We start from the raw sequence: 11,739 nt of genomic DNA on the forward strand, positions 1-11,739 counted from the left end.
AAAAAAAAAAAAAAAAAAAAAAAAGAGTAACCCAGGTGAGAATGATGGTTTCCAACCATCGTTCTCAGCAAACTATCGCAAGGATAAAAAAAAAAACAAACACTGCAAGTTCTCACTCATAGGTGGGAATTGAACAATGAGAACACTTGGACACAGGAAGGGGAACATCACATACTGGGGCCTGTTGTGGGGTCGGGGGAAGGGAGAGGAATAGGATTAGGAGATATACCTAATGTAAACGACGAATTACTGGGTGCAGCACACCAACATGGCACATATATACATACATAACAAACCTGCACATTGTGCACATGTACCCTAGAACTTAAAGTATAATTTAAAAAATAAATAAATAAATAAAAACAAAGAGTAACCAAGGTGAGAGATGCTGATGGCTCAGACCAGAATGATTCCAGGGAGGGGTCAACAATAATTTTAGGGTGTTGTGTCTGAGAAACTGTAATGATGAAATCGCCATTAACTAAATGGGTGATGCCACAGCAGAAGAAACTTAAGGGTAGAAGGTCAGGAGACGAGTTCTGAACAAGTTGAATTTGAAATGTCTATTAGACATCCAAATAGAGATGTTGAGTAGCAGTTATATGTAGGAATTTGGAGTTCTGAAAATAAATCAGAATGATTTTATTAAACTTTTGTAAATGTTTACAAAATTAGCTGGTATTTAACAGTTCATTGGAGATCAGTTTCTAAGAACAAAATTAGAAAGATCAAGCTGTTTCGTTGTTCACAAAGCAACGAAGTTGTAATTCCCAGGGTTCCGGCCTCCACTACACCTTCCTCCACCGATGGTTCTCAGAGTACTGTCTCAGTACCCCTGAGGGAACCTGAAACTTTTCCAGGAGATCTATAATATCAACATTATTTTCATAATAATATGAAGGCATTATTTCTCTTGTTTTCATTCACATTCTCTCATGGGTACATGGTGACATGCTCCAGTGGCCACATGACATGTAATATCCATAGATGGAATACAGGAGCAAACATGAGAATACTGCTGTGTTTTACTAGACAGGCATTTCCTAAGATTTGCAAAATGAAAAAAACAATGCCCCTCTTCTTGCTAACAATGTTTATTCTGGTAAACATGGTATTTTAAAAGTAATTCGTGTTAATATGCAGTAGGCTTATTATTGTTTACTTTAATTTTTTTTTTTTTTTTTGAGATGGAGTGTCACTCTGTCACCCAGGCAGGACTGCAGTGGTGTGACCTTGGCTCACTGCAACCTCCACCTCCCAGGTTCAAGTGATTCTCTCGCCTCAGCTTCCCGAGTAGCTGGGATTACAGGAGCCTGTCACCACACCCAGCTAATTTTTTTGTATGTTTTTAGTAGAGACGGGGTTTCACCATGTTGGCCAAGCTGGTTTTGAACTCCTGACCTCAGGTGATCCACCAGCCTCGGTCTCCCAAAGTGCTGGGATTATAGGCATGAGCCACCACGCCCTTGTTACTTTTAAACAAATCTTTCAAAATTTTAATATCTAATATAATCAGTCCCAATAGATTTAATGCACCTAGACAAAAGGTTTTTGAGGTCCTCAGTAATTTTTAAGAGTATAAGTGGATCCTGAGACCAAGACATTTGAGAACCATACTATTCTGTACCCTGCCTGCGGGATTCTCAATAAGACAGCAGCCTTTGGTCGCTGGTGGTGACCACAATCCTCCCAACCCCTCCTTAGGCTGTCTCTGCTCCAGTAAATTTATATTTGTGTACATGCATGATTGTCTACAAGCTAAAAGAGGTTTAAAAATACAACTGATATCCTTACTGTGTAATGAGCTTCAGGTTTGGGTGAAATGGAAAATTAGTCTTCACAAAAAACTTTCCTTCAGAAAAGGAAATGGAGAAAAATTAGCCCAGTTTACTCACAGCTGGCCTCCCAGATGATCTAGAGCAAACTGCCCCCACTTCCCCTCAAAGCCTCCTCTGTAAAAATTAGTAACGGGACGGAAATGATCCTCTCGCAAACATCAACATCCAAAACATAAGGATTAGTTATAATTTTGGCAAGGAAAATCCCAAAATGAATCAAGCATGTTAATTTTTAAGCTATGTATAAAATAATAACGACGTAAGACAAATACAAATTTTTACCATGAGCAATTCTTCAGTACCATGCAGCATCTTAAGTTTTTTCCTGTTGGTTTGGGAATATGTATCTGTGGCTCTTTTTAATTACATCTTGTATTCTTACAACTTTCTAACGTATTATGACTTTAGTAACCCCAGAATGACATGGAACAGGATCTACAGCCTACATAAATAGTTCTCTCCAAGATAAAGTTTTCACATTTCTTTCCAAGAAACTAATAAAGTGATGAAATGATGTAAAAATCCCCTACCTCCCCACAATAAAATACATATATACATATTAGTTTACTTCTTGAAGTGATATGTCTTATAAATAACATTAAGTTTACTTTCAATACAAGGGATTTCTGATTCAAAAAAGGGCGTAGGGGTTCACACCTGTAATCCTAGCACTTTGGGAGGCTGAGATGGGCGTATCACTTGAGGTCAGGAGTTCAAGACCAGCCTGGCCAACATGGTGAAACCCCATCTCTACTAAAATACAAAATTAGCTGGGCATGGTCACGGGCACCTGTAATCCCAGCTACTCTGGAGGCTGAGGCAAGAGAATCGCTTGAACCCAGGAGGCAGAGGTTGCAGTGTGCCAAGACCCTGCCATTGCACTCCAGCCTGGGCAATAAGAGCAAAACTCTATCTCAAAAACAGAAAAAAAAAAAAAACAAATAAATCATAGTAGCACACCGAAGAAGTAACGGATAAGTAAAGGAAAAAAAGAAGTGTTCCCAATACAAATATTGATCAAAGAATTCTAGACTAAAAATATACCACTTATGGAGTCATAAGTTGATATAGTCTTCTGGGTGCTCGATTTAGCAATATGCATTAGTATTTAGCTTTAAAATTGGATATACATACTGACCCAGCAATTTCATTTTAGGATGTTTTTCTATTTTCATAATTTATAACAAAGTGTCTACATTTATAAGATAAATGTGGGAAAAGATTGCCCTGTGTAGGGTTGTCCATCATAGTCTTCTTTCAAAAGACCTGTCTGGAGGTCAGCGATGTGGCCCACTAAGTTGATGGGGTTCCCCTAAGGAGCTCCACAGGCTGGCACGTGAGTCCCAGTACCCTTGTTCAGACCAGCCCAGCCCTGACACAAAGAGCGTCTTCTTTACTCTCCACTTATTCATGGTGAGATGATCTGGACCTTCTACATTAACCCCCAAACACTTTCCCATACCAGAGGGGCCTGTCACCATTAAAGCATTGTCTTGCTTCCTTTCCAGAACTTTCCATTTGTACAGTGATCATTGTGTACATTGTCAAGTATATCCAACATACAGACATGTACATCTGTACACATGTATGCAATCGCACACTGAGAAAAAAGCTGGAAATAAAAGAGATCCAAAAGATAATGGCAAAGAATTTACGAAATATAGCAATGCTACATTTGAATGTGAAATATCAATATGAGCCTAAAATATGTATGTGTGTATATTTTCTAGTTCTGTCCTCTGAAGGAACCGGAAACACTGGCACCTCGATAGCAAGGTGTATGGAGCTCCCAGATCTCCATTCCTAAATGACCCCTAACAGAAACCAGGGGTCATTAGAGAAAGAGTCAGGGCAGGAAGCTCACCATGTCAGCCTGAAAAGTCTTGCTGGATTAGAAAGCAAAGGAGTGTTTGGGCTACTGGCCTTGTGCCAGAACATCCCAGGAACTGGTTGATAAAGCTCCCACTGGCCATATTTTAAAGACAATTAGATTGTTAGAAAGAATAATAATTACACTTAGATAAATAAAAATCCATGATCTCATAGCGATCATAGTAGAGAAGAAAAGGAAAATTACTTTTGGCTTAGACGATGAAACTATGAAGAAAAACAACAGCAACAGCAACAAAACCCTGAGTGCTATAAAAATCAAAGTAGTCGGTCTCCTATAAGGAAGGGAAGAAAGAGCTGACTAAAGGTTAATGCAATTCACTCTACCTGTTTGATGGAAGTTTCTGTTTGTATCTATTTTTTTAAATAAACAAACAAGAACACTAACGAATTAAATCTGCCACAAAATCATCTATTTAAAGAGACTAGAAAGATGAAAGATAAAAATTCCATAGTTGATAGAGTTACAGATGATTTTAAATTCTCTTCCTTTTGTCTCTCTTTCTTCTAATTTTCTACAGTAAGTATGTATTACTTTAGTAACCCAAAAGTAATGAAACGATGATGCAACCTACCACACATCATGTACACAAGGCTGGCAGAGGCTACAAAGAGTAGAATACCCCACATATCCATCACTCTTTCATGATTTAATTATACCCACTTCTATTTTTTCTCAATCTGTCTTTTCACTTTCTTTCTTTTTTCAGAGATACTATAGAGACAGAAATTTAGTTACAGATGGCTGGATTAAGCACAACTCTTTGGTTAATGTGCTTGAAATACTCTATACAGATCTGAGTTTCATCTTCAAAGCAATATAAGAGAAGAAGATATGAAAATGTATGAGATTGCAAAATAATGAGACGTAAATTTTTTCAATACCAAAATATATCTGGAACTCCTCTTCAGTTCTTCAGAGTTGCAATAGCATAAATCTTTAAGTTTTGAGGTTGAATTTCATTTCTGGAAACAACCAAAAATCATCCAGATGAATAAGGTGGTTGATGAAGCAGGAAATGATTTTCTGGTTAAAAATGAGATGCAATTGCAGAGTCACGAAATAGAAAATATAAACTAGTTCGGAAGTAATTCCAAAGTGGAATTCTTTAAGCATTTTGAGGCACTTTAGTGAGGAAAAAAAAATGGAGAGCCTCCCTTAGTGAGTACTTTGAAAGAAGACTCATTCTTCATTATTATCCCCTATCCATTTATCTCATCCAATGCGAATATAACAGCCTCTGGCCCCATACATCCTGAGGCCGCCACCAATCTTGCCTAGGAAAACCTCCTCACTCGGTACAATTGTGTGCCTTCACTTGTTCTAGGAAATAGTTTGAAATTCTCTGTCTTCTTCTCAAGGAATTGAGACCATTCATTCATGATGGTCAGTTCCTCTATATTAAATTTTAATAGGAGATGGGTTTCCTAATTTCCCTGGCCAGAATTGTTAGCAATTGTTCCGACATCTTCCATGTTCCCATTAACTAAAATCAACCAAATGATGGTAAGAAGTCTCTGGTTGGGTGATCTCTTCCTAAGATGAAGTCATCTTTTACCCATAGTCTTCTCTGTGGATCTGCAATCTGGGGGCCAGAAGAGCCAGTATTATTCATGCCAGAACGTGCCTCTTGCAGCTTTTGCCTCTTAGCAGTTTTTTCTAGATCAGAGATCCAGTCCATCAACGTCTCAGGGTAGCCTTTCCAGCAGGGTGCTCAGAGGCAGAGATGGGAGAACACAAGCAGACCAGCAGACCCAGTCCCACAGTCTTTGGACTCTCTCAGGAATAAGAGACCAGGGCACTGCAGTGTGGCTGGCCCGGATAGGAAAAAAAATCACACTAGGTCTTGAAATCCATCTCCTCCAGTCAGTAAACTTTTAAAAGCAGAATATCACAACAATAACAAATGAACACTAAATAGGTAAATTTCAGCCTAAAGATCCAGTCGTGCAATAAAAACATTAAGTAAAGTTTCAAAAACAATATACAAAGGAGTGGGTGAGGAGCATAAATTTGTAAAAGTCACATGGGCTGGAAATTCACTTACCTGGGCTCAGTATGCACTACTGCTTGAACTTGGTGCTAGTTTCAGCAAACAGAATTAATTTCAAAGGCTCCCTTTTTTGACAAACTAAATTTATAAACATAGCTATTTGCTAATAAATGTGACCTTTAAATCACATTACTCTAAATACAGACTTACTCTGTGCACAGGCTAGGGGCAGAGAGCCTGGAGAAAATTCTTGAAGGAACCAAATAAGCTCTCCTCAACCACTCAGACCTTTAACAGACCTCACATGGCTCATTTCTGCTCAAGACTTCACCCATGTTTCCATTTATTCAAAAAGCTTGCTTTTAATCTCCTAGTATGCATCAGGTGCTAAGTGAATGCTGTAAATACAGAAATTGATAGAACACATTGTTTTCAAAGAGATTGCATTTGTAGCCACAAATAGCCACGCTTACACAAATCACATAAGTTCTGTAACATTTGAGACACACAGTGTATACATTTTCTAGATAAAGTCATACTTTGAAGGGGAAGAGGGTCATCTCACCTGTGACAAGACAGACAGGAAGGCTTTGAAGAGTTGACTTCTGATTTGGTCCTGCAAGGATGGTTATTATTTTGGCAAGCAAAGAAAAGTTGGAGATCATTCCCAAAACAGCAAGAAACATGAGTACAGCTAACGAACAAGAGAGAGTGGATTAATATTTATTAAGCACCTACTGTGTACAAGGTACTCTGCTATCTCTAAAGGCAAAAAGAAAAAAAAGTAAAGCAAATTTAATCAGAGTGTGTTATTAGATTGTTTAGAAAGGAAAATGTTCATAACCTCAAATAGCTGTGGTATTGAAACTGCATAAAGCAGAAAGTAGTAAAACAGTAGATTATGCTACAACCAAACAACCTTTAAAAGACTGTCAGGCCATTCAAAAGCTTTCTGTGATCTGTGACCCAAAATGTAGGAGGTGGGTGAAAAATAAAGGTGAAAAGGTAGTTAAAAGTCATTTTATAAGTATCTTTAATGCCCAAATTAGACATGTATAGTTTGGGTTGAAGGCATTGGAAGTTGTTAAGTTTTTGAGGGTGGCCATAACTGTTACCGGATGTTTGAGAAATTAATATGGCAGCAAGGTAAATATACTGATAGACCGAAATGAGAGAAGATCGGAGAAAGGGAAACCAAGTATGTTTGGACATGGGCTTTCGTTTAACGTTTATGTACTAAGTAGTGTTTTCTTTGCTGTTTCTGATTCCATTGCAGATTATATTATGGCATTCCCTGCTTCCTTTCCTTGTTCCCTTGACACTGCCAAGAGCCTGTTCATTTCTGTCTGTTGTACTTTTCATCCTCTTTCCTATCTAAAATTTATTTCTGCGTCTCATGACGATAGTAGTGTTCTCAGGTCTTTACATTTACGGATTAATTTAGTAACAGCCCTCTAAGGAAAGAAACTGCTAGCTAGTGCCTAGGGCAATGCCTGAGTACCTAAGACTGAGTATGGTACATTACAGGTGCCCAGAAACTATCCGTTAAGTAAGCCTTCATTCCACAGATAAGGCAATGAAAGCATGCAGAGGTTTAGTAAGTTGCTCAAGGTCATACTATAATTAATTTCTGGAGCTGAGCTTCCACCTCAAACAGGAACGTCTTGATCATAATTCTGCATCAATTGTTTATCTGTTTCAAAGATGCTCTTGTTCTCCTTCTGTGGTGCTACTGCTCTTTCCCTTCTTATTTACTGAGCCTTTTTATTGACCTAGCTTGGCGTTTACCAATCCTTATCTATTTATGAGCCACGTAATCCAAACATTCCTTAAATGTTTCCAGAGCTCAGTGATGTGAAGTATCTTCTCTGATTGGGAGCATTCAATGTTTTTGCATTTTCTGTGTGCTTAAAAACATTTTGGGTTGGGTGTCTTCTTTTCTCTGAACCTTTATCTCCTAACTGGTTTCTGGGTTATTAAACCTGAAGTTATGAGAACTAGAAAATTACTCACTGAGATACAAATAACAGATGGATTAGATCATTAAAAGGTGAGTGAGAGGAAACTGGCTAGAATTCCACCTCCAGTGTGTCTGACATACATCAGAACACACACACACACACACACACACACACACACACCCCCACACCAATCTCTGTCTTCAAGTAGTCTTCTGCCACTGCCTGTATGGGAAGCCATCTGTTTCCTTATTCCTAGCTGTATACTTAGCACTTTTGGGCCCTTAAGTATAAGATTGATTGATTACATTATTGCATGTGTTATTTAAGTTTCTAGAGGTTCCTAGCAATTTCCTGAGTTCTAGGTACTCAGCATTTATCTATCTTCAATATGATTTTTGAAGATGATAACCATATTTTTTCATATAACCATTTCCCTTCCATTGACACTTCCCAGCATGTACCAAAGCACCTAGAGGACACTAAATAAACACTCCATGCACACACACACAAAGACACACTTGCACAGAAATGGTAGTAACCTGCTCCTTTTCAAACACTAGTTATTGAAATTGTACTTTGGGCCTAGACTTTTTCTTCTGTTGATTCACTTTCTTGTAAAGGTTTCATCAAGAAGAAAGTAAACGCCTTAGCTTTTTAATTTAATTTCATGTTCTGTAATAAACAGCTTCCTTTTTTCCTAGCCTATTTGAACCAAAGACCTCATATGCCATGGCTCTTTCCCAGGCTTTCAAAGACAAACCTACAGCAAGCAACCAAGATTATAATTTTATATATTACTCAGAAATATAACTATGAGCATCTAATATAAATCAGATAAGTTTGTCTTCACTAATAAATGTAAGATATAGTACTTTAACTCTAAGAAATTCTTAGACTCTTCTGAGAAAGACAATACAGGTTGAGTATGTTTTATCCAAAATATTTGGGACCAGAAGTGTTTTAAATTTCAGATTTTTTTGGATGTTGGAATATTTACATATACATAGTGAAATATCTTGGGGTTGGGCCCAAGTGTAAACACAAGATTCATTTATGTTTTATATACACCTTATATACGTGGCCTGAAGGTAATTTCATAAGATATTTTTAATAATAAGATATTTTTAATAATCTTGTGCATGAAATAAAGTTTGGATACATTAAACCTTTAGAAAGCAAAGGTGTCAGGCATGAAATTTTCTACTTGTGGTGTCATGTCAGTATTCAAAAAGTTTCAGATTTTGGAGCATTTTGCTTTTTGGAGTTTTGGATTTGGGATGCTGAACCTGTATAATAAACCTAAGATGAATTATTGTATGAGTCTATAAATTTTAAATAACAGATAAGTAGTTCAGACAATGAGAATTATATGACATTAAAACAGTGTTTGCTGTTGATGCAGGATTTTTTACTCCTTAGCCCAGCCAAATCCAGGTTCTTGTCTCATGACCAGGAAAACTTAGGCATGCGTACATGGAAGAGTAAGTGGAGTAGAATTTATTAAGCGCAAAGGAAAGCTCTCAGCAAAAAGAGGGGTCCCGAAAACAGGTTGCCAGTTGCCCCCCTTCACTGTTGAATACGAGGGCTTCCATATCTGCTGATGGGCTGGGTTTCCTATTTGTACAAGGCACGAATTCCTGCCAGTCCCATCCCAGCCTTCCAGGGCCTATGTGGGCCCTTACTCTGAGCCACTCCACATTGGATTTATTTCCCTTACTGCATATGTGTTAAGCGATGGAGGTTTTTACCACATGTTTAGACAAGTCATCTGTGCACAATGACCTTGGCAGGTGAGAGATTCTCCAGGGACCCTCCCCTATCTGCCCAGGAGAATTCTCTGCCTCCTGCCTCTATTGCTGTGGGCCAAAAGGGTTCAATTGGCAGGAGATGGAGCTTTATGCACACTCTTTCTTCCTCCTGGAGTGCTGTACTAGATAGCTGGATTCCTTGTGTCACTAAGACCTAGAGTGTCCTAGAGTGTCACCTGCTCAGAGACCTCTTCCTCAACTGCTCAATCTAAAGGATTTGCCTTACCATTCCCTAGCACGGTACCTAGTATTAAGCTTCTCTGCAACACTTACACTCTGATATTTTTGTTTTTGCTTACTTGTTTATGATGTCTCCTTTTTCTGAAATGTAAGTTCCATAACAGCAATGACATCGTCTTGTCTATAGTGTTCACAATTCCCTGAAAACTGTAATAGGTGCTCAATAAATACTAGATAGACGTGTGAAAAGGCGAATGGTTAAGGAAATTATGAAAACAGTATGGGAAAAGAGACAAAGAACTAGAACACAAAAAATAGATCTGGCAAAGCAATGATTACAAACTAAAATGGAGAGGTTTTATCAAGAAGCAGCAGGGAATAAAATGAATGAGGGATAGAAACAGGCAATTCACAAAATTTAGAGCCAAAATATCAAATCAGCTTACAAAAACATATACAATCTCACGAGTTATTAAATAAATGGTAATCAAAATAATTAGCTTTAAGACTGACTAAATGTTTAAGATGACAAAGTCCAGAATTGGCAATATTTCTTAAATTCAACACTATTGCTGGAGGAAAGTCTGTGTCAAATCCTGAATAATCTACATATCATGTGACCTAGCAATTCAATGCTTAGAATTTATCTTAGGAAATAATTAGGCAAAACTGGGCTTCAGGAGTCTGAGACTCAGGGTCGTTTATAAAAGTGAAAAATTGAACACTGTGTAAATGTGTCACAATGGACAATTAGTTTAATGGATTACGGTATGCTCAGGCAAGAGAATACTATGCATCCGTTAAATAGGTTGTTTTAGGCATGAAAGATGTTCAGGACGCATTGCTTGGTGAAAAATTCACTTACGATACAGTACAAGTGTATATAGTAGAATCCCAATTTCATAAAAACAAAACAAAAAATTAGATTTATGCATTGAAAACAAACTAGACTTCCAGGACCAAGATGGTCAAGAAAGAATTAACTGCTGTACCTGTCAATAATGAAGCTGTACTGTCCGATTAGAAAGTTTGGGTCTGAATTATTGATAGGTGAAAAAAGACTAAGCAAATAACACAAAAATCTTTATTTACCCTAGGGAAAACAAAATTCTACGATAAGAGAACAATTGCTTTAGTGGACAACATAGTTCAGCTGTGAATAACATTTGCAAGCCCTCAGAAGTGTAAACACTGAACACTGGCGTCAATTAAAAGGTTTTGTGATACAACTATTCTATGAGAAAATGAGAGGGAAAGTGTGTGGGCGTGATTTAAGAAAGCTGAATTCCCTTTGTCCATAGAAAAAGCCAAATGAAGAGGCTGAAGTGAGAAGATCGCTTGAGTCCAGGAGTTCAAAACCAGCCTTGGCAACATGGCAAAACCCTGTCTTGACGAAAAATAAAACATTAGCCTGGTATGGTGGCATGTGGTTGCAGTCCCAGCTACTCAGGAGGCTGAGGGGAGAGGATCACTTGAGCCCAATAGGCTGAGGCTGCAGTGAGCCATGATTATGCCACTGTACTCCAGGCTGGACAATAGAGCCAGACTTTGTCTAAGGAACACACACACACACACACTAGATAACATCTAAAATGAAAGTTAAGAAATAACACTACAAAGATACTATTTAGAGATATATACCAGAAGAAATACAGTGATTAAAGGGTTAAATACAAGTAGTGGGACTTAGAGATGTAAAGTGGCAGTTTTCATCATAAGTGCTATTAAAACTTTGAATAAACATGTGCCCATATTGATTTGATAAAAAATTAAACTTGAGGCTAGGCACAGTGGTTTATGCCTGGAATCCCAGCACTTTAGGAGGCTGAGGCAGGAGGATCACTTGAGCCCAGGAGTTTTAGACTAACCCAGGCAGCATAGTGAGACCTTATCTCTACAAAAAACAAACAACAACAACAAAAAAAAAACTTTAAAAATTAGCAGGGCATGGCAGCACGCTTGTAGTCTCAGCTACTCAAGAGGCTGAGTTGGGAGAACCAATGGAGCCCGGGAGGTCAAGGCTACAGTGAACAGTAATTGCACACTGCACTCTAGCCTGGGTGACAGA

This window comes from Rhinopithecus bieti, unplaced genomic scaffold, assembly GCF_001698545.2.
Source record: "Rhinopithecus bieti isolate Rb0 unplaced genomic scaffold, ASM169854v2 scaffold_20098, whole genome shotgun sequence".
In the NCBI taxonomy this organism is placed as follows: domain Eukaryota; kingdom Metazoa; phylum Chordata; class Mammalia; order Primates; family Cercopithecidae; genus Rhinopithecus; species Rhinopithecus bieti.